Consider the following 20,517-nt stretch of genomic DNA (forward strand, 5'->3'; position numbering starts at 1 on the left):
GGTCGAAAATTGGGTTCAGGTGAGACTTATTCTGGATGGCCGAAATCACCCAAGCTAGCAGAGCCGGAGCAGAAGATCCAGACCAATGCGAGTAGAAACGAAGCAAAGGACCCGGACCGAAAAAGTCAACGATGTTGGCTTTGTGGGTCTAGACGCCTGGACCCATTCCGGGTGCCCGAAACCCTTCTAGGCGCTCGGAACTCAACTTTTATCAAGATCAACGTGTACGTTGACCGACGCATTGAGGATAAATTCTATCCCACTCTAGGCACCCGGAACAGTGTTATAAATATAGCCCTAATTTCAGTAGTTCAGACAACAACTTGTAATTCATTTCTTTCTGTTCTACTATTGATTGTGAACTGTTAATGTTGTAAGAGGCTACTCCACCCGAAGGAGATCTTCATAAAGTGCGCTTCATTCTCCTTGGATTAGCAATCTTCCAATTGTAAATCAAGTAATTCTTTTTGTGTCTTTGTCTGTTTAATTAGTCTTTTAACTTTTATTACAAGTGTTCTTAATTAATCTATAAGTCGAGAAAGGGTTGAGTTTGTTTGTGTAGGACAATTCACTCCCCCCTCTTGCCGGTCATCAAGGGACCAACAAGTGATATCAGAGTAAGGACGCTTCAGAAGGACTAACCGCTGACCGAAGCAAAGAATCCAATGGTCGGACCAAACATCGTTCCACTAAAATTTGAGGGAGAATTTGGACACTGGAAATGCCGAATGGAGGTATTTCTAAAAACTGACTTTGAGATTCGTTTAATAATCAAGTATGGTTTTGTAGTTCCTATGAATCAAAATGGAGAAGAGAAGGAGGAGAATCTTTGGATGAAGAAAGAGCAAAATGATTCCGTAGCAAATAACATAGCGGAATATCACTTGCTGAGTGTGTTTTCGCCTCAAGAAGTCAACTGCATTGGGAGCTACTCGTCGGCCAAAGAACTCTAAGAAAAATTCCTGGAACTCCACGAAGGCACATCCGCAAGCTCCCAAGACGAGACATACTTCAGAACAAAGTGGCGAATATCTGTCTGGAAAGAGGTGAGAAAGTAGCCTATCTACATGTGAAGGTCAAAGAACTAATCACCGAACTCGAAAACCTCGATGAAATAGTAACCAACCGGGACTCGATACGCTACGCACTCAATGCTTGAATGGACCTCAATAATCGACGCCTACTACATCTCAAAGGACCTGGAGGTAAGTACCCTAGAGAAACTCTTTTCCACTTTAGAATTACATGAAACCAAATATGCAGGTACAACAAAAGAGTCAAGCCAGATTCTGGCACTAAATGCAACCAAGAAGGATGAACCCGAGTCAGATTCAAAAGAAGATTAAGAAGCTTATATGGTAAGAAAATTTAGAAAAAATTTTAGATCTAATAAATTTAAAGAAATGCATAACAGGAAAAATCCAAGAAATAGAAGAAGGGTTCGATGCTACTAGTGTCAAAAGGAAGGACACAAAAAGAGCGCGAACTCAAAAAGGAAAAAGCCAAGATACCCAAAACAAAATAAGCACAAGACTCTAAAGGCTGCCGCTGACGAAGCTCATCATCTAAGTTAGAAATAGAAGAATATGTCGGACTAGCACTGACGGCGAGCCATGAAGAACAAAGCACCTCAGAAGACAACATCGATGAAGGGGGAGCGACTTCAGATGAATGTAGCAAAGTAGGAGGAGGGTCAGGCTTCAAGTCTGATATGGTAAGTGAGGTATGTCTCTTACTTCCTGACCAACTATATTTTGGTATTAAGTTAATGGTAAAATCAATGTGCAAGTTAAAATGTAAAAATGATAAATTGAAAATTGAAAACTTAGAAATAAAAAGTATATTAGCAAAATCATGTCTAATAGAAGATTTTGAAAAAGTAAAACTTGAAAATGCTAAATTAAAGGAACAAATAGAAAACTTAAAAAATTCTACATGTTCAAATGTTTCTGTTTTAAGTGTTAGAAATTATAAAGGATTAAACTGGTACTATAGATTTCACAAAGGACAAATTAGAAATATTTCAAAGAAATATGTTCATAAGAAATTCCTAATTAACCCAGTTGGAAGGAACCTTTACTGGGTTCCAAAGTCTTATTTTAATTAAAAGTCTAATTAGACTTAGGGCTTTCAGATAATATTAAACGTTTAATTTCCTTATGAGGCTTTGTCTAGAAAGTGATTGTTGCTTCAATAACCAAGAAGGCCTAGTGCCTCGTCATAGCCTGGAAGCCAAATATTGAAATAAAATGTTGAATTGACTAACTGATAGAGCATTAAAATTAAAATTAGATAATGCTTTAAAGAGTTGCTCAATTTTTTTTACTTGAAAAATTCTCAAATTTTTCTCTACAAATTTGTTTAATCTGTTTAACTTAGAAAATTTTCTCATTTTTTTTAGACTGTTTAACTTAAAGTTTTTAAGTTATTTTATACATTGCACAAAAATTTTCTCTTTAAACTTAGAAAAAAAAATTTTCTTGAAATTTTCTTACTTAGAAATTCTTTTGCAACACTTAAAGTTTCTAAAATTATTGTAAAATTTTTTTGATATCAAAATAATTTTCAGAATTTTCAGAACTTGATAAGTTTTTTTTTAAATTATTTGAAAATCAGAATTACCCTTACATTTTTCTTGGTACCCTTATTTTTAATGTGATCAAAGGGGGAGAATTAGAAGTTGAGTTTAAAGGGGAGGTATATTTTTCAATCTATTACATATCTAAAGTCTTAAACCTGAATATTTATTTCATGTCTTTAATTTCATGCTTTATTATCCTAACTTAACTTGGGTTGATTCACATCAAAAAAGGAGAGATTGTTGGACCCCGTGGTTATTTTGATATGATCAACCAAGTTAGGTTAGGTCCTGTTTGGTTTTGATCCCTATGTCTAAGTGTGCAAGAGCTTAGGAATACAGGAAGTCAAGTAGAAGATGCAGCTAGTGAGAAGGATGACACGGGAAGAGAGCCAATGGACTCGGTGATTTCGAGGGATGAAAGGGCTGCGAAAGAGTACACCGGTGGACGAGAAGAATGTGCACGACGTTCGAGGAATGAGAAGCTGGAACGGAAGCCTGGTCGAGGAGAAGGTCGAAAATTAGATTCGGGTGAGCTATTCCGGATGACCAAAATCACCTAAGCTTGCGGAACCGGAGGCGAAGACACGGACTGCGAGTAGAATCAGAGCAGAGGACCCAGACTGAAAAATTCAATCATGTTGACTTTGTGGGTTCGGGCGCTCGGACCCATTCCAGGCACTCGGAGTCCGGGCGCCCGAAATTCAACTTTTATCAAGATCGACGTGTACGTTGACCGACGCGTTGGGAATAGAATTCTATCCCACTCTAGCTGCCCGGAACCCTTCCAGGCCCCCGGAACAAAGCTATAAATATAGCCCTGGTTTTAGTAGTTCAGACAATAACTTGTAATTCCTTTCTTTCTGTTCTACTATTGATTATGAGTTGTTAACATTGTAAGAAGCTACTCCGTCCGAAGGATATCTTCATAAAGTGCACTTCATTCTCCTTGGATTAACAATCTTTTGATTGTAAACTAAGTAATTATCTTTGTGTCTTTATCTGTTTAATCAGTCTCTTAACTTTTATTACAAGTATTCTTAATTAAGCTATAAGTCGAGAAAGGGTTGAGTTTGTTTTTGCAGGACAATTCACCCCCCCCCCCCTCTTGTCGTCCATCAAGGGACTAGCAATATGGGCTTCCCCTCATTCTCTCGACCTTGACTTCCACATCACCCGAAGGGTTCGCTTACCATAACTCATATCACTAGCTTCCTCCTCAAGTCTAATCGAAGGAGGTGTAGCCGACTAACTAGAACTGAGTTTTAGTTTTGTTTGCTTACTCGTCTAGTTTGTTATTTTATATTTTCTTCTCTCCCTTAATTATGCCTAGAAAATTGAGCAACTTTTCAAAATCCTCTCATTGGTAATTGGTCCTTCAACGGAAAGAGAATGTTGAGGGTGCAATAAGATATGGCGTATTAGCCTAAGGATGATTTAGTCTGTCATGTCCATCATAAATGTTCGTTCATGGGTGAGCGCCACATGACATTTTCTTCCACTTCTCGAAGAAACCATTTACTCACACCTTTACCAATGTCCTATCATGTATTTCCCTTAGTAAATTGACGACCCTCCATATATAAGTCGTTTCAATCTAACGGTGATCATTATTAGCTATGCCATACTAAAACCCTAAACGTTTCTTATTTCTTAACACTTCTGCTTCTTAAACTCATCTTCTGGTGAATTTTTTTCTTGACTTTCTCAAACACCCTGTGCTCCTTTGTCTTTCGCGACCTCCTTCCATTACACCATTTCCTTAAGACTTCAGTAAGTTGCTCATCCTTTAGTTATTTTCATGTTCTTTCATGACTGAGGAATCTCTTATTCCCTGGTATGTTCATACTCGTTCATCCTTCGATAATGCTGACAGAGCCATCGTTCGCCTCCAATATGAAATCCCTAAGAATTATCGTATCAAAATTCCTGGCCCAATGCTCATCCTCATCTTCCTCCTAATAATTACATTACTTTCTTTAAGGACCAACTAGGCTGGTCTGCATTTTCCCATACCTCCCTTCTTATCAGAGATAAGCCAATAGTTCAACATCCCTTTGTAGCAATTTGGCCCAAATGCCTTTCGCTATATGTGTGGGATGTATATGTTATTTCATCTTTTTGATATTCCTCTTACGCCTCAGAACTTTTTCATGTTTTCCTACCCCCAAAAAATCATAATCGGGAGTATTTCTTTTCCAATCCCATCCAAAAATGGTTTTCTTCGAGGAGATGCCTTCGTCCATCAAGGTTTGGAAATTGCATTTCTTCTTCATAAGTTTTCCTAAACCTGTTTCATGGCCTATCACATGGCAATCCTCTTTTCTCTCTCTCCCTAATATAAAGAAACTTTATCAACAGTTGACCCTTCATGATTATTCCAATAGACTACTTGGTCATCATTTCTTCATTCACAAATGGATACACAATGATCTTTTGTACCTCTTCGGCTTAAGCCCTGTTCAAAAGAAATTGCGTTGCTCTTTCGGTAAGTTATGACACCCTCACCATTACTCTTTTACTAACTAAAATACCTTCTCTTTTATGAAGTGGATGCTATGTTTGAGGCTTTGGTTGACAAGAGAATTGGTCTAGAGGAGGAGGCACTTCTGACCAAAGAGGAAGAACTTCAAGCCAAGCGAACCTCGCTTCCTACTATCTCTTTAAATGAAGCTTTCGTCAATCAGGCGAGCACGTCCAGCTCAATGGCCACCCCGGGGGAAGTGCCTACAAACTTACCTCCATTGCTAGAAGCTACCCCTCCGGAAATGCAAGAGGAGGCACAAGAAGTAGCCCCTAAGAGGAAATACCTAGGGCACAAATTAACTCTAGTGCCCTCTCCCAAAAGACAAGCATCCTCTGCTCCTGAAGGCATGACCTAAGGGGATACCCGAGCTACTTCCCCTGAGCCCACATTGTCCTCTTTATATCCTATTCTCACAACTTCAAAACTTACTCAACCCCAGGAGGACATCCCAATTCCATGTACTAGCTCAGACCCTAGGTTTGTAATGACCTTTCAGGAATAAATCCCTTTGTCTCCCCAAGAAACTCAGGGTGGTCCTCCCTTCCTTATTGTCTCCCTACCTTCAGTTCAAACCTCCTTATCTTCAACATCCATGCCTTTCTCTACCCTCCCCATATTACTGAGGGGTTCTTTAACAATTGCTTGGGTGGAGACCCACCATCAAATTGAAGAACTTACTTCTGCTGAGTTAGCTGATAAATTTTCTTTTGAGGAAACTAAGGTTGAGTAATCCTCACTTAATTGTCCTTTCTTCTTCTAAGTATATCATTAACGATTTTTACTCTACAACGCTAGGTCACCAATATGAGTGTAGCCCGTCAATTATATAATTTAGCTCGAGAGAATGAGATGTTGAAGTAGCAAACCTTTGAGGCATCCTCCACCCAGGCCTCTAAGCAAATAGCCGAGTTGTCTGCGCAACTTCAAGAGGCTCGCGGATTACTCCAGGTTGAATCTAAGAACTTAAATTAGTGGAAGGCTACTGTAAACAACCTTGAGTCTTGGCTTCAATCAGAGGTTAATCTTTGGGATGAATTGAAAACAAAACTAGATAAACAAGTTGTAGAGAACACCCAACTATCTACCCAGCTAAAGACCTTCAAGGCCACTCATGCCTCTGAATTAGCAACCAAGGTCTCTAAATTAAACTCCAAAGATGTTGAGATAGGTTCTCTGTGCTTATCCCTAACCAAGACCCAAGCAGATACATCAACAAAAGAGGGTGAGCTAAAAGCTTCTCAGGATGCACTAGCAAATTATCAAGCAGGTGAAGACGAATGCTTTGAAAAAAGAAAGAAAATACTCTTTAAATCAAGTGATTTCAATGATCCTATTGGTACATCTATTGTCAAGGTTTTCAACCATGGAGCTGAGGGGGCTATGTAGGTCACGCCCCGAGGGTAAGGTTGTCTGACGAAAATCGGACAGCACCTCCCCTGTAGTAGTGACAAATGAAACCAATATACATTGCCACAAGGCTACTCACAAGAAAACTACAACAGACACAGCTGGATGTAAACATAACCACGTAATTTATGAGCAGCCCACACGATTGGAAGTAAACACAACCACGCAGTTAATAAAAAGCCCACATGACTGTAGCAAAACACAGCTAAAATCACTAAAATAACAACACAAAACCATAATACAACTAACTACGAGCCGACTCGGCTTGACATGACAACATCAAACCAAATATAAGAAACCACAAAGCTAACCTTCATAAAAAAGATACATATACATGAATAAGTCCAAAGCCAATAATATGAACGGTGAAGCAATAATGGAAGAAGTCGCTCAATGTGACATGGGATTGGTGGACAGGATCTCCAGGCGACTCCATAAATCCTTTACCTGCTACCTGGCAAAATAAACCAGTTCATGTGGTGGTGTGTGCTGGAACTTAACGGGTAATAGACAAATAGTGGATGAACATAATAAAGAACTAGAGATACAAAGGTACACAATCTCGTAGGGAAAATAGCAGATACTACAGTGATATCATAATACATGGCCATACCTGAAACCATATTCTAGGCTAGTAATAGAAGATCAGGAGTAGTAAAAATCTACTACAGTATTGCTCATAACTACAAGGATAACATGTGAAGTATATACATACTACTAACAAGTAAGCTAGTGTCTAAGCACATGCAACAGGTATATAACTCAACATATGTAAGCATATCACATGGATATAATAAAACAACTGCATAAGTAAGCAATCAACTGCATCTGCAAGTATAATAACAACAGCGTATGCACGGATGGTCAACCCCCCATCCTTTACACCACGAACCCTGTATGGTGGAGAGGTCAGATCGATGACAACTATACTCACTCAAAGGATGACACTACTCTCGAGTGACCAAGTGGACAGGTGCTAAGTAGCTATCTAGCTACATAGCGAAGGGGGTCCCTACTGCTCACAACTCTAGCTACTACTACTCATGAGTGGCCGAGTGTGGCACGACAAGACAAGCGACATCTGCTCCAGCTACCACTACCCATGAGTGGCCGAGCGTACGGCTCTGGCCAATGACCCTCTCAACCACAAGGGAAACATAGTCGTCGGCATGCATGCAATGACATGATTTGCAAAATGCAGCAGTCATCACATATATAAACAGAAATCAGGTATGCTACATGAAGCCAACATGCTCAATAAGGTAGGTATATGAATAAACAGTAATCAAAGCATGTAAGTATGGTATCTAGTATCCATATATCCAATATCTAGTATCTGGTATCTGCTAAATATCATAGATAACAACAAGAGACTGCATAGACATAGGAACGAGTATCTCAAAGATTAAGTGGATAAGCATCAAGCACAGGAAAAATACGAGTGGAGTTAAGGTAAATATGACAACTATCCGAATATATAACTCATGCACTAAGGTCAAAGTACTAAAGAGACAAAGTAGGAAGTATCCGCCTTTATCTGTCGATCGTGCTAAACAATCCCACATCGAGACGCCCATCTCGAATCAAAGTCCTGTAATCACGTAAGTGGAGTTAGGTAGTCACACCTACAATAATTAGCTAAACTTCAAGGCTCAAATAGATAGGGAAAACCCTAATCCAACCGATCATTAATTAATCATAATTTAGTGATCAACTTCAATAAATTTAATCCATGAATCCTTTAAAATCTTCCCAATCATAATCTAATCAACTGACAATCTATCATGAACCAAGCATACATAATTCATCTCAAGAAGAACCAATTAGTCCCAACCCATAAACCATCACAACCATATTGGAATATTCATAATTCTTCCACAATTAAATTGCATTAGATCTATGCATAAACTAATACATTAATAATCAATTAAATCAGATTTATCCCTTTGTTAAATCTGTTTCTCAGTCAATCTAATGCTTCAAACAACACAGAAATGGATCTACCAAATCCAATCACCCAATTCCATAATGAACACTCTACATTAGAAATTAAAGCTAATTAATGATCAATAATCCTCTTAAACCATAGATCTTACCTTCAATCAAACCCTTAATTTTTTCGGAATAGTAGAGACCATACCGTGGTGCCCGACTAGTGTTCAACTTCTTGTCAGATGGAGAAGAGAGATCCGACACTAAATCTTGTGGCCAAAGAGTGGTCGAAGCAGCTATTAGGCAGCCTTTAGACGATGACCAGAGACTGAAATCCTGCAGCGACATCAACCAATCGGGGAGGAGAGTGGTGGCTGCCCTGGGTGAGTGCGATGCTGGTTGCTGCTAAGTTGTGCTAGTGAAGAGGGTGACGCGATCGAGTGGAGAAAGGAGAGATCAGGTGGCGATCGACGATGATCAGTCGCACCCTCAGCGAGATCAGATTGAAAAGAAAGGGGCAATAGCTGATGGTGATCGAGAGATCCAGTGGTTCCTTGCTCAAGGCTGAACAGGGACCGTCGGTGATTCTCACACCATCATCAGCCGTCGACATCGAGAAGTTAGGCCATAGCCAACAACAAGACTCGGATGCTCGGCTTTTGTCCACAACCCGAAGAGAGAAGAGCGGCAACAACAACCCAATGTAGTCTCTTCCAGGATAGCAAGGTCACCGGTGGTGGCGCGGCGTCCCTCGGGCGGTGTTGGTCGGCCAACACGGTGTTGGGCTGCATTGACGGCATTGGGCAGAGGCAAGAGGAGATGTTTGTAATGAATTTATCTACCAAATCTTCTTTTGACGGTCGAATTTAACTTGTAACTGAATGCAGATATTGACGAGTGTTTGTCTCTAAAGAAGCATCCATGCCATGGGTAGACCTGACCTAGGTCGGTCTGACCGACTCAGCCCGAGCTTGTAACGGATCAACGGGTTGGTTGCTTCCTGACTCAAGTCACCACGCTGAATCAGAACTTGCCCAACATCCCCTAAAATCAATTGACAGCTGGTTCGACCCACCATTTTCATTTTGTTTTTTTTTTTTGGTTGTTGGAACCGATGGGTCCTAGCCGTTGGAACCACCGGTTAAGATCATTGAGGGGGTGAGGATGATTTTTTCAACGGTTAAGTTCATTGGACTAATTTTTAATCAATGGCTATGATTTAGTATTTGTTGCTATCCAAACTCTATAAATAGAGAGTTGATTTTATCATTTTCACATATATCTTCTCTACTCTCATTTCCAATTTTGCATTCTCTGCACATTTTTTACTCCAAGTTTCCATTTCTATGTGCTTTCGTTTTCAATTTTTAACTACAATGGAAGGAGGTTGTGGAGGTTCATCATCTCGATCTCGGAGGGGAAAGAAAATAGTGAATCCGCACAATGAACCCAACATTCAATCCATCAATGATGAGACTGAGTACCTTCATATTTTGACACCCGAAACACAAGGAAGTACCGATAAAATTACTTCTAAGGTTCAAAAAATTTCTCCTCTAAAATCTTTTATTTTCACTACATTTTGAGAATGTCACTCTTCTGTCAGGACAATTGCATGCAAAATGTAAGAACTACAATGCTTACTACAAATTCTAAGTCGGCGGCAGCTATGAGTCACTAAAATGACACGTAGAAATGAAACAACTGATGGAATATGGACTCGACCGTTCTCAAACACAATTATCTAGATTTTCTTCAACGAGTGATAGTATTGATTTCAGTTTATTTTATATTCTAATAATAAATTAAGAGAATCATTAGCTAAATTTATTTCTATAGAATATCTTTCTTGTAGTTTTGGATATAAATGCGCATTTGAAGATTTTTTTATAAAAAAATATCTTAATCTATGTGTTAAACATGTTCCTAGGATTACACTTACTCGTACAATTTAAAAAATAGTAAAAAAGGAAAAAATAATTTAATTGATGAATTTAGTAAATTAAATAATAAAGTTTCTTTATGTTTCGATATTTAAGTGATCATTGGCAAACACATTCGTATATGGGAGTGACTTGCCATTGGATCAATAACTCTTAGAGTCTCCAAAAAAAAATTGTTAGCTTATAGAATTTTAATGAATCACATGCTGCTCATAATAATCACATAACTTTTATGTTTAATTTTAAAAGAATATTAATTAACTCACAAAATATTTTAAATATTATTAGATAATTCTAGTTCTAATATCGCTCGTATACAAGAACTAAAATTTATTTGCAACCTATTATTGGTGGTTTGTTTTTCCATATTCGTTGTGTATTCCATGTTTTAAATTAATGTGTTCAAGATGGATTAAAAATTTTAGAAAATTATATTAAACCAATTAGAACGGTAAGTTCTTATTTATGGTCGCATTCATCTATAATAAAATAATGGGGTAAGTTTTGTAAAACTAATGGAATGAGACCTAAACAATTTCTAGGTGATGTAACAACATGTTGGAATTCAACATATCAATTATTACAAGATTTATTTCAATATAAAAATATTTTATGTTTATTTTTTACTCAAAATACTAATACTAATACATATTTATTTTTACGACAATGTAATATTTGTAAAATTTTAAAAGTATTTAACAATGTAACTGAACAATTTTCTGATATTTATTATTCCACTACTCATTTAATTTTAGAAATTTTTTCTAATATAATATTAGTTTTAAATGAACATATTAATAATAAATCTTTATTTTCTTACATATCGGCTATGAAAACTAAATAAGGAAAATATTTTTATGTTATTCCTAAAATTTATTTAATTATATTTGCTTTAAGATCCTAAATTTAAACTAGAAGTTTTACAAAAAAATATTAACTTTATATTATGATGCTTTAATTCCAATTAAATATCTTTCTTCTCCTGATCCAGTTAATATTATATATAATGTTAGAATTTATTTATATGATATTTATAATCAATATTATGTAAAATATAGAATATAACCTAATATTTCTGAAACACGACAAACTACTAATAGTAATTTAAAACTTACAAAAGCATAACTTTTATTAAAAGAATAGATGAAACATCCATAGGGATCCTCAAGTTCCACATAGAAACTTGAGAATTATTTCATGACTTCTTTTGATTTTAGTGAAGCATATAGCAAAAATTTTGATATCCTAAAGTAGTAGTCACACAAGGCTCAAAACTTTCATGTCCTCTCCGTGATCACCAAAGAAATTTTAGCTTGTCTATGTTGGTCCCGTGCGGTCGACAAGAGGGGGATGAATTGCCTGAAATGATAAAGTTACCCTTCTCAAATCTTTCAACTTTTAAATTTGACAAACACTTTGAATAAAGAAAAGGAATACATAAAACAAAGTATGAGACTACCAATGTTACTTGGTTTGCAATCAGAGAGGTTGCTAATTCAAGGCAAATGAAGCTCTATATGTCGACTCCTATTTCGACACAAGTCAGAGGCGGAGAAGCCTCGTACAGGATGTTGACAGCTCAGACAAATGAAGAACATAATAGAAAACTCGATTACAGTAAGTGTTGTATTAAATTTCGAGCACCAGGGCTTCTTTTATAGGCTCACTGGTTGAAGTGACCATTTGATGACGTGGTGTGATCCGGGCACCTGGACTTGATCCGAGCGCCCCTAGCTGGTCATCTCAATCTTCTTCGCAATGGTAAAGGGATAAGCATTTATCTACTCTCGGATGCCCAGACCATCTCTGGGCGCTCGGCCTGCTACTTACGTGAACCCGAAGTTGATCCATTGTGACAAGGCGCCCATTGGGAACCAAAGTAGTTCGGGTTCTCAGACCATCTTCTCCTGGAGCTCGGACGGTCATGCCGCCCGGATCAGTCAACTACGCACTGACCGTCCGGCGCCTTCTCCAGTCGCTGGCTTCTTCTCTAGTTGCTTGGGTGATCTTCCGGCCTTCCAGAGTTAAGTTCACCCGAACCGAACTCCGACCTTCTCTTCTCGAGCAGTCTTTCACTTTGGCTTCTTGTCTCTCGAAAGTACTACGTGATTCCTTTTCGCTCCACTGGTGTACTATTCTATAGCTTCTCATCTCTCAGATGTGCTAAGCCCGTCAACTCGATTTCCATGTCATCCCTCTCGTCTGCTACGTCTTCCGCTTAACTTCTTGCATTCATAAATCCCTGCACACTCAGATGGAAGGCATCAAATACACAAAGCCTAACTTGACTTGGTTGATCATATCAAAACCGTCACGGGGTACTTACAATCTCCCTCTTTTTTATCTGAATCAGCCCAAGTTAAGTTAGGGTTAAACCAAAATAGTAAAGTAAATGAATATGTAAATTAAAATAATTAATAAAACATTGTACCTCCCCCTAAACTTAATCTTTATTTTTTCCCCTTTGTTCACACTAAAACTAGGGATAAAATATCAAAAAAATTCTAAGGAATACATAAATAGTGACTAATACTTAAATTATGGGAATTATTTTTCAAAAATAATAATTTTTATGATTTAAAAACTAGTTTTTGAAAAAATAATTTAAAATTATTTTTAATCTTTGAAAAATTCTAAAAAATTTTGTCACTATTAAACACAATAATCTAGAATAGTGATAAAATTTTAACAAATAAAAAAATTAATATAAGCAGTAATTTATTATTATATACAAAGAGATATATTTTCTTAAAAAAATATTTAAAAATAGATTTTGATCTCGAAAAATTTTGCAACATTTTCTAACTATGAAAAATAGGAATTATAATGGCATAAAATAGATTTTTGAATATTTATTTTTTGAGAAATTTTAATATTAAAAATTAATATTTTACTAAAAAAAATTATAGAAGATTTATTAATAATAAAAAATTTCAAAAAATTTTCAACTGATAAGTAATAAAATTCTTTTTCATGGAAAAATTAGGATCTAATTAATTCCGAATAGAAAGGATATAAAACAAATTATTTGAAAAAGTTAGACAATTTTAAGCATACAAAGAAAATATTAAAGCAAATAAAAAAATATGCATTAAGATTTAACCTAAGCACTGATTTTGAAACTCAATATAAGTTTATATCTACTGGATTAATCAAAAATTTTCTTGGAATATACTTTTTGTCACTTTTTTGATTTGACCCTTATGGAATCTATAATACCAATTTAGCTCTTGATAATTTCTTAAATTTGAAGTAGTAAAATTTGAACATGCAGAATTTTTTAAATTTTCTATTTGTTCTTTCAATTTTACATTTTTGGTTTTAACTTTATCAAATATTCTAGTGGGCATGCTTTGGTTAAAATTATTTTCAAATTTATATTTCCTTTTTAAAATTTATATTCTTAGTTTTAAGCTTAAATAAAGATTTGGACATTGATTTTATATTAGAATATAACTGATCAGGTGGTAGAAGACATACCTCACTTACCAGATCTGATCTGAAGCTGGATTCTTCTTCTTTACAGTTCCTTTTTGTAGATGTAGCTCCGCCTTCATCGATGCTAACTTCTAAGTTACTTGGTTCTTCGTGACTAGCCATCAGTGCTAGTGCAGCATAGGCTTCTATCTCTGATTCGGATGATGAACTTTCATCCCAAGTGTCATTGAGATTTTTGTGCTTGTTTTAGCTTGGCCCTTTGTCTTTCTCCTTCTTGAGATCCGGGCAGTCATCCTTCATGTTTCCTTCTTTCTGACAATTGTAGCATCGAATCTTTTGTTTGCTCCTTGGATTTTTCTTGGTCTTTATTTCTTTAAATTTGTTAGATTTATTTTTTAAAAAAAATTCTTACCATATTCGCTTCTTGGTCTGCATCAAGGTCTGAGTCTGATTCAGGTTTATCTTTCTTGTTGGCTCTCAGTGTCAAGTTCTAGCTTGACTCCTTAGAGATGTACTATGCATGCAATTCTAATGTTGGAAATAGTTTTTTTAAGGTACTTACCTCCAAGTCCTTAGAGATATACTATGCATCTATGATTGAGACCCACTCTTGAGTTATGGGAAAGGCATTGAGCACATAGTGGACCGAGTCTCGTTTGGTTACCATTTCATTGAGATTGAGCATTCTGATGGTCAACTCCTTAATCTTCGCGTGTAGTTGAGCCACCGTCTCAACTTTTTCTAAGCGGAGGTTTGTTAGCTTACTCCAAAGAATATCTCGTTGTGCAATCTTTTCTTTGGATGTGCCTTCATGGAGCTCCAGGAATTTCTCCTAGAGTTTTTTGGTCGATGTGTAGCTTCCGATGCGGTTAACTTCTTGAGGCGGTAATACACTTAGCAAGTGATATTTTGCTCTGATGTTGGCTACGAAGTCATTTTGCTCCTTCTTCGTCCAAAGGTATTCTTCTTTCTCTTCTCCTTATTGATCTTTGGGAACTACAAAACAGTACTTTATTATTAAAAGAATTTTGAAATCTATTCTTAGAAATACCTCCATTCGGCATTTTCAATGTGCGAACTCCCCCTTGAATTTTGGTATATTAAGGCTTGGTCTGACCATTGATTCCTTTGCTTCAGTCGACAGTTAGTCATTGATCTGATACAACTTGTTGTTCCCGTGTGATCGGCAAGAGGAGGGGGGTGAATTGCTTGAAATGACAAAGTTACCTTCTGAAAGCTTTCGACTTTTAAATTAGACAAAAATTTGAATAAAGAAAAGGAACACTTAAAACAAAGTATGAGACTACCAAGGTTATTTGGTATACAACCGGGGAGGTTACTAATCCAAGGCATATGATATAATATACCAAAAGTGTAAATAAGGATGTAAATAATTAAAAACTGATATAGTTAAATTATTTTAAGGAAAATAAATATATTCCAGCGGATAATTTTAGGGGTGGGATCGGGTCGGGAACCGTCCCGTAACCTCCTTACCCAATACCCGTCCCGATAAAAATTGGGATTTTTTCCTCCCGATCCCGTACTCGAAAAGTGTCGGGACCCGAATGTTCGGGATCCAGAGTATTTGGGATCAGGTAGGGACCCGTAAGAATATCCTGAAAAATATTTTTTTAAAAAAAATCTATGGAGACTCAAACAATTTTTTAGTACAATACAAATAAATTAAAACGATTTCGTGGTACATAACCATTAAAAACTAAAATATCTTCCTAGGACATCATAAATCTATTAAAACTAATAAAAAAACTAAAACTACTACTTAGTTTATACTTTATACCTAATACAAGAAAATCTAAAAATAAAAGTTATCATGTCAGTCATTATGTCAATAATAAATTGATGATATGGTGACCTAAGTCCTTAGAAATGCTTAGATTCAACCTATAGAAAAAAATCACAAAAATTATTTTTTATATCATTTTATCAGTTTGCATATGCTAAAATAAACTAACTGACAATCTTCTTCACACATTGTCAATAAATTATTTAGAAACAAAATTATAATGAAGTATGAGAAAAATGGAGATACAAAAAAAAATAAACATAATGATTAGATGCTTAAAATATAAAAAAATAATATTTTTAATATAAAAAATAATATTATAATATAATCGGGTCGGGACGGGATTCCCATCGGAAGAAAAAAATTCCCCGATCCCTTTCCCAATAGGATCGGGACGGGAAAAATCCCGAACCTTCGGGTTGGGAAATTTTCGGGTCGGAGATGGGATGAGATTTTGGAAGGGTCGGAATTTTCGAGATTTTTTTCAACCCTAGATAATTTATCAGGAAATAAGTTTATATGAATTTATGGTATTTACTGAATTTTTTTTTAAATTTTGAAGGAATCAATTTATATTTTAAATAGTATAAATGAGTAAAAGTTAAAATCTGTTGGAAATACCTAATTAAAGTTAGGAGTTGATTAGTAAATAAACCAAAGTTTAAGACTAACCCTAGTTTTTATTTGCCAAAACGAATTCGCAGATTCTCTTCCCCTCGAGGTTGTGCCGCTCTGTTGTGATGGAATCGACGCCGCTGCCATTGTCGCATCGGCGCCGACACCTCCTTCTGCCCTAGCATCGACCTTGTACGTCAACGTTGCCACTCCTTGGCCGGAGCAGCTCGGAGGTAGCCCTAGCCCTGCCTCCCAACCCTCTTTGCAGTTGTTTCTGTCCTGCGTACCCTACCCAACACCGAAAAGGGAGGCAAGTACTTTCCAATTATGTGGGTATGAGATTCATAAGGTAAGGATGAACTTCTAGGAAGATTTACTAGGGTTTCTTATGATGTTTGTCCACCTTGATAAGCTGTGTTTCGAGGATTTCGATGATGTTCCTGGGTGTCCTTGCGTGTTCTTGACTCATCGCTTGTTTTTCTCTCGAATTTCCACAACGGATTTGGGTTTTTTGCAAGATGGTTTGGCTCTGTCGGGTTCTTCTTGCCGATTTGAGTAGAGTTCATGTTTTGAAAGCCTCGATTTGTTGTGTTGGTGTGGACTTCCTCCATGTACAGCCGAAGGATTTAGGACAGGATGATAGTACTTTTCTTTTGGAGTTATAATGCGTTTGCTTCTTTTTGTGGGCTCTATAGGGTTGGACAGGTTCGGTTGCTGATATTACAAACCAGATTTAGAGTTGTTGATTCAAGTTTCTCCTTGAAGTCGTGATGGTGTTGTTGGATTGAACTCTATTGAGATTTTATTTTCTTTGATCGATTTCTTCATGACAATTTGAGTTTAGGTATCCAGTCTTTGGTAGCCTTGCCTAGCTACGATGGTGTTAAGCTTGTTCTTGTGCATCTGAAAGTTTTGGGAAATATTGTTCAGATTTCTGCCGAGTTTGCTAATGATCTTGCTGCATTCCGTTTGTTTTCGGGAACGTTGGACAAAATTGGGATTGTTATGGAATTTCTTTCCGTGATTGTTCTACTCCTTTGCTGGGAATTTCGATTTCTGTCTTGGTTGTTGATGTTCTTGATGCTGTCCGTTATTTTTTGTAACGATTGGGTGAATTGGGAAAGTATTGGGATTTCCTTTTATTGTTCTGTTCCCAAGTAGCTGTGGATTCCGATTTCTTGGTTATCTTTAAGTGTTCTCAAATTCCATGATTGATCCTAGTGTCGGCTTGGGATCTCGGTATCCTGAGACAAATAGCAAGGTAATAAGTTGTCTTGTTGATGTTGATGTGCTGTTTTTTTCTTTTTGTGCCAGTGCCGAATTCCCTTTTGATAGTTTTGGATTTGTTGTTTGAAATTTGTACCGTTTCATTGGGTTGGTGTTGGATTTTCTCTTCTTGGCAGTACCAAGGATGAGTGAGCTTTCTTTTGATGGTGTGCTCATCTTCATGTTAGCTGAATGTAGGTAGTTGTGATTCATCAATTCTATGTTATTTGAATGTTATCGCATTGTTGAAGGTTAATGTAGTTGCTTCACTTAATTTCTTAAAAGGTGTAGGATTATGGAATAATTAGAGCTGTAGTCTTTATTTTATTACGCATGAGTTAGATTTTTATTCATTAGTATTCCTATAATTATACATGATTTTAGCTAGAGAAAGGTTCTTATGAATTGTTGGGTATATGGAATGAATGGAATGATTATGCATGATCAATTGTTTATAGTATAATGTGGATATATTATGTTTTTGGGCTAATTGGATGAGTATGAGCATATGTGGTAATAGTACGGGATGAGTGCCCCGGGATGAGCTCCGGGGAGGGTCTTTCCAAACATGACTGATATTGTAGTTTATGACTGATACTGTAATATATGTTAGCTTCGGTTATATGACTGCATGTGCTCTAGGAGGGACGCTTCTAGGGTTATGAGACTGATTGACTGGCTCAAATGGTGGTTACCACTATGTGACATATTCACCCTTATTATCTATGTAGACTCTTTTGCGTACCGTGTTTCCCTTCTCTATTTTGTAATTGAGTTCATGTTCTATGCCTATAAGTTATTGCACCTATTACTTCATGGATGTCATATTATTCATATTGGATTGTATTTGCTAGATCCGTAGACTCATAATGCCTACGTTACAGGTAAAAAAGTCGTTACCCAGGTTATGATGGAAGGCATGCAGATGGAGTAGACGAGGAAGCGAAATGGAGGCACGACACACTGTCCGAGTGTTTTTGGAGTGCTGAGTCTTTTATTGTACGAGGAGTTGTATTGGTGTGTCCTCATTTCTTTCGTTAACATTTTGTTTGTAATGATACCGGTTACGTTGGGTATGATGGTTCTTTATTATGGATTTTCTATTCTGGTTATATTACAGTAAAGGTTTAGAGGAATGTTAATAGTTGCTTATGGATATATAAAAAAAACATTGAGGGAAAAATCTAGGGATGTTTCACATGAAGCTCTATATGTCGACTCCTTCTTTGACACAAAGTCTGCGGAGAAGCCTCATATAGGACATTGACAGCTTAGACAAATGAAGAACAGAATGGAAAACTCGATTATAGTAAGTGTTGTATTAAATCTTGAGCACCAGGGCTCCTTTTATAGGTTTACTGGTGGAAGTGATCGTTTAATGATGTGGCGCGATCCGAGCACTTGGACCCAATCTAGGTGGCTCCAACTGGTTGTTTAGCTGGACGTCTCAATCTGCTTCGCAATAGTAAAGGGATAAGCATTTATCAACTCCTAGGTGCCCAAACCATCTCCAGGGGCCCGGACCGCTGCATGGACCCGAAGTTGATCTACTGCAACAAGGTGTCGTTGGGCACCAAAGTGGTCGGGGTACCTGGATCAGTTAGCTACGCACTAATCGTCTGGTACCTTCTCCAGTCACTGGCTTCTTCTCCGGTCGTTTGGGTGATCCTCCGGCCTTCCAGAGTTGAGCTCATTCGAACCCAACTCTGACCTTGTCTCCTCGAGCAGTCTTCTGCTTAGGCTTCTCATCCCTCGGAAGAGTCACGCACGTCCTTCTCGCTCCATCGGTATACTCTTCCGCAGCTTCTCATCCCTCGGATGTACCGAGCCTGTCGACTCGATTCCCGTGCCATCTTTCTCGTTCGTTGTATCTTTCACTCGACTTCTTGTGTTCCTAAGTCACTGCACACTCAGATACAAGACTTCAAATACGCAGAGCCTAACTTGACTTGGTTGATCACATCAAAACCACTACAAGGTACTTACAGTCCAATGTCAATTGTTGTTATGAGCAGACGTTCAGTACCGACGGTAATATATTAGATAAATGATAATTGACTTTGTCTCCTGACTCATTGGAAGCTCAAGCTTTACTCAATGATTAGACCAGAGTTGAAAAAAGAATCCAAGGAATGCAACTTTCTGATGACTAAGTTGAAGATTTTGATACCGAAGGAACGAATGCAATGAGAATGGGAAATGGAAGTGAGTAACAACGTTACTTCCTAATATAAAAGGATAAAAATGTAAAAGAACTACATGAACTTTGATTCTCCTATATCATAAGGGGATATGTAGGTAACTGAAATAAGTACAAGCCTTTGTTATTAATAAATTTTAAATTTTAAATTTTAAATTTTTTAATATAATAATCTTGAATCGTGATGAACAGTGAATTGAACGTGAATCGAACCATGAACTATAATCACTTTAGACAATTAAGATTAAAGATATACTTATTAAGAATTATCGAATTGATGGTTCTACACCGTGGTCAGATCTAGCCATCGGGTGTGCACTCATCACAAGGGAGCTATCATTGTGAACGCCCTTCTGGGAAGCATGGCGACCCATTTATTGTACCGTGCACCTCCAGAATTCCCATGATAGGGTGGTTATTCTTAGGTACTACAGCATGTTTTCTTTCTTAATTAGTTAATCTTAGTCAATGAACTTCTAATTTAACTGGTGCTTAAATCAATATGGTAGAGTATATGCTTAATTACCTGTGTAGGCATCTCCTCCTGCTTATTCATTGCGATCTGTTTCATCCTGATATGTTTATTTGAGCAAACGAGGCGATATGACGCCACTAGGAGAAGCAAAAGCATGATTAATGAAGATGTTCTGCAACTTCGCAAGGAGAAGAGGAGGCTTGAAGTTGAGACAGCTATTTGATATATTACAAAGATATAGTATTAAAATACGCGTGTACGATGACACTTTTTAGTTTTTACTCTGCAAGATCTGCAGCGGGGAACCGACGACTTCGATGACGGCCAAG

The sequence above is a fragment of the Zingiber officinale genome, chromosome 4B (genome assembly GCF_018446385.1).
Source record: "Zingiber officinale cultivar Zhangliang chromosome 4B, Zo_v1.1, whole genome shotgun sequence".
Lineage (NCBI taxonomy): Eukaryota > Viridiplantae > Streptophyta > Magnoliopsida > Zingiberales > Zingiberaceae > Zingiber > Zingiber officinale.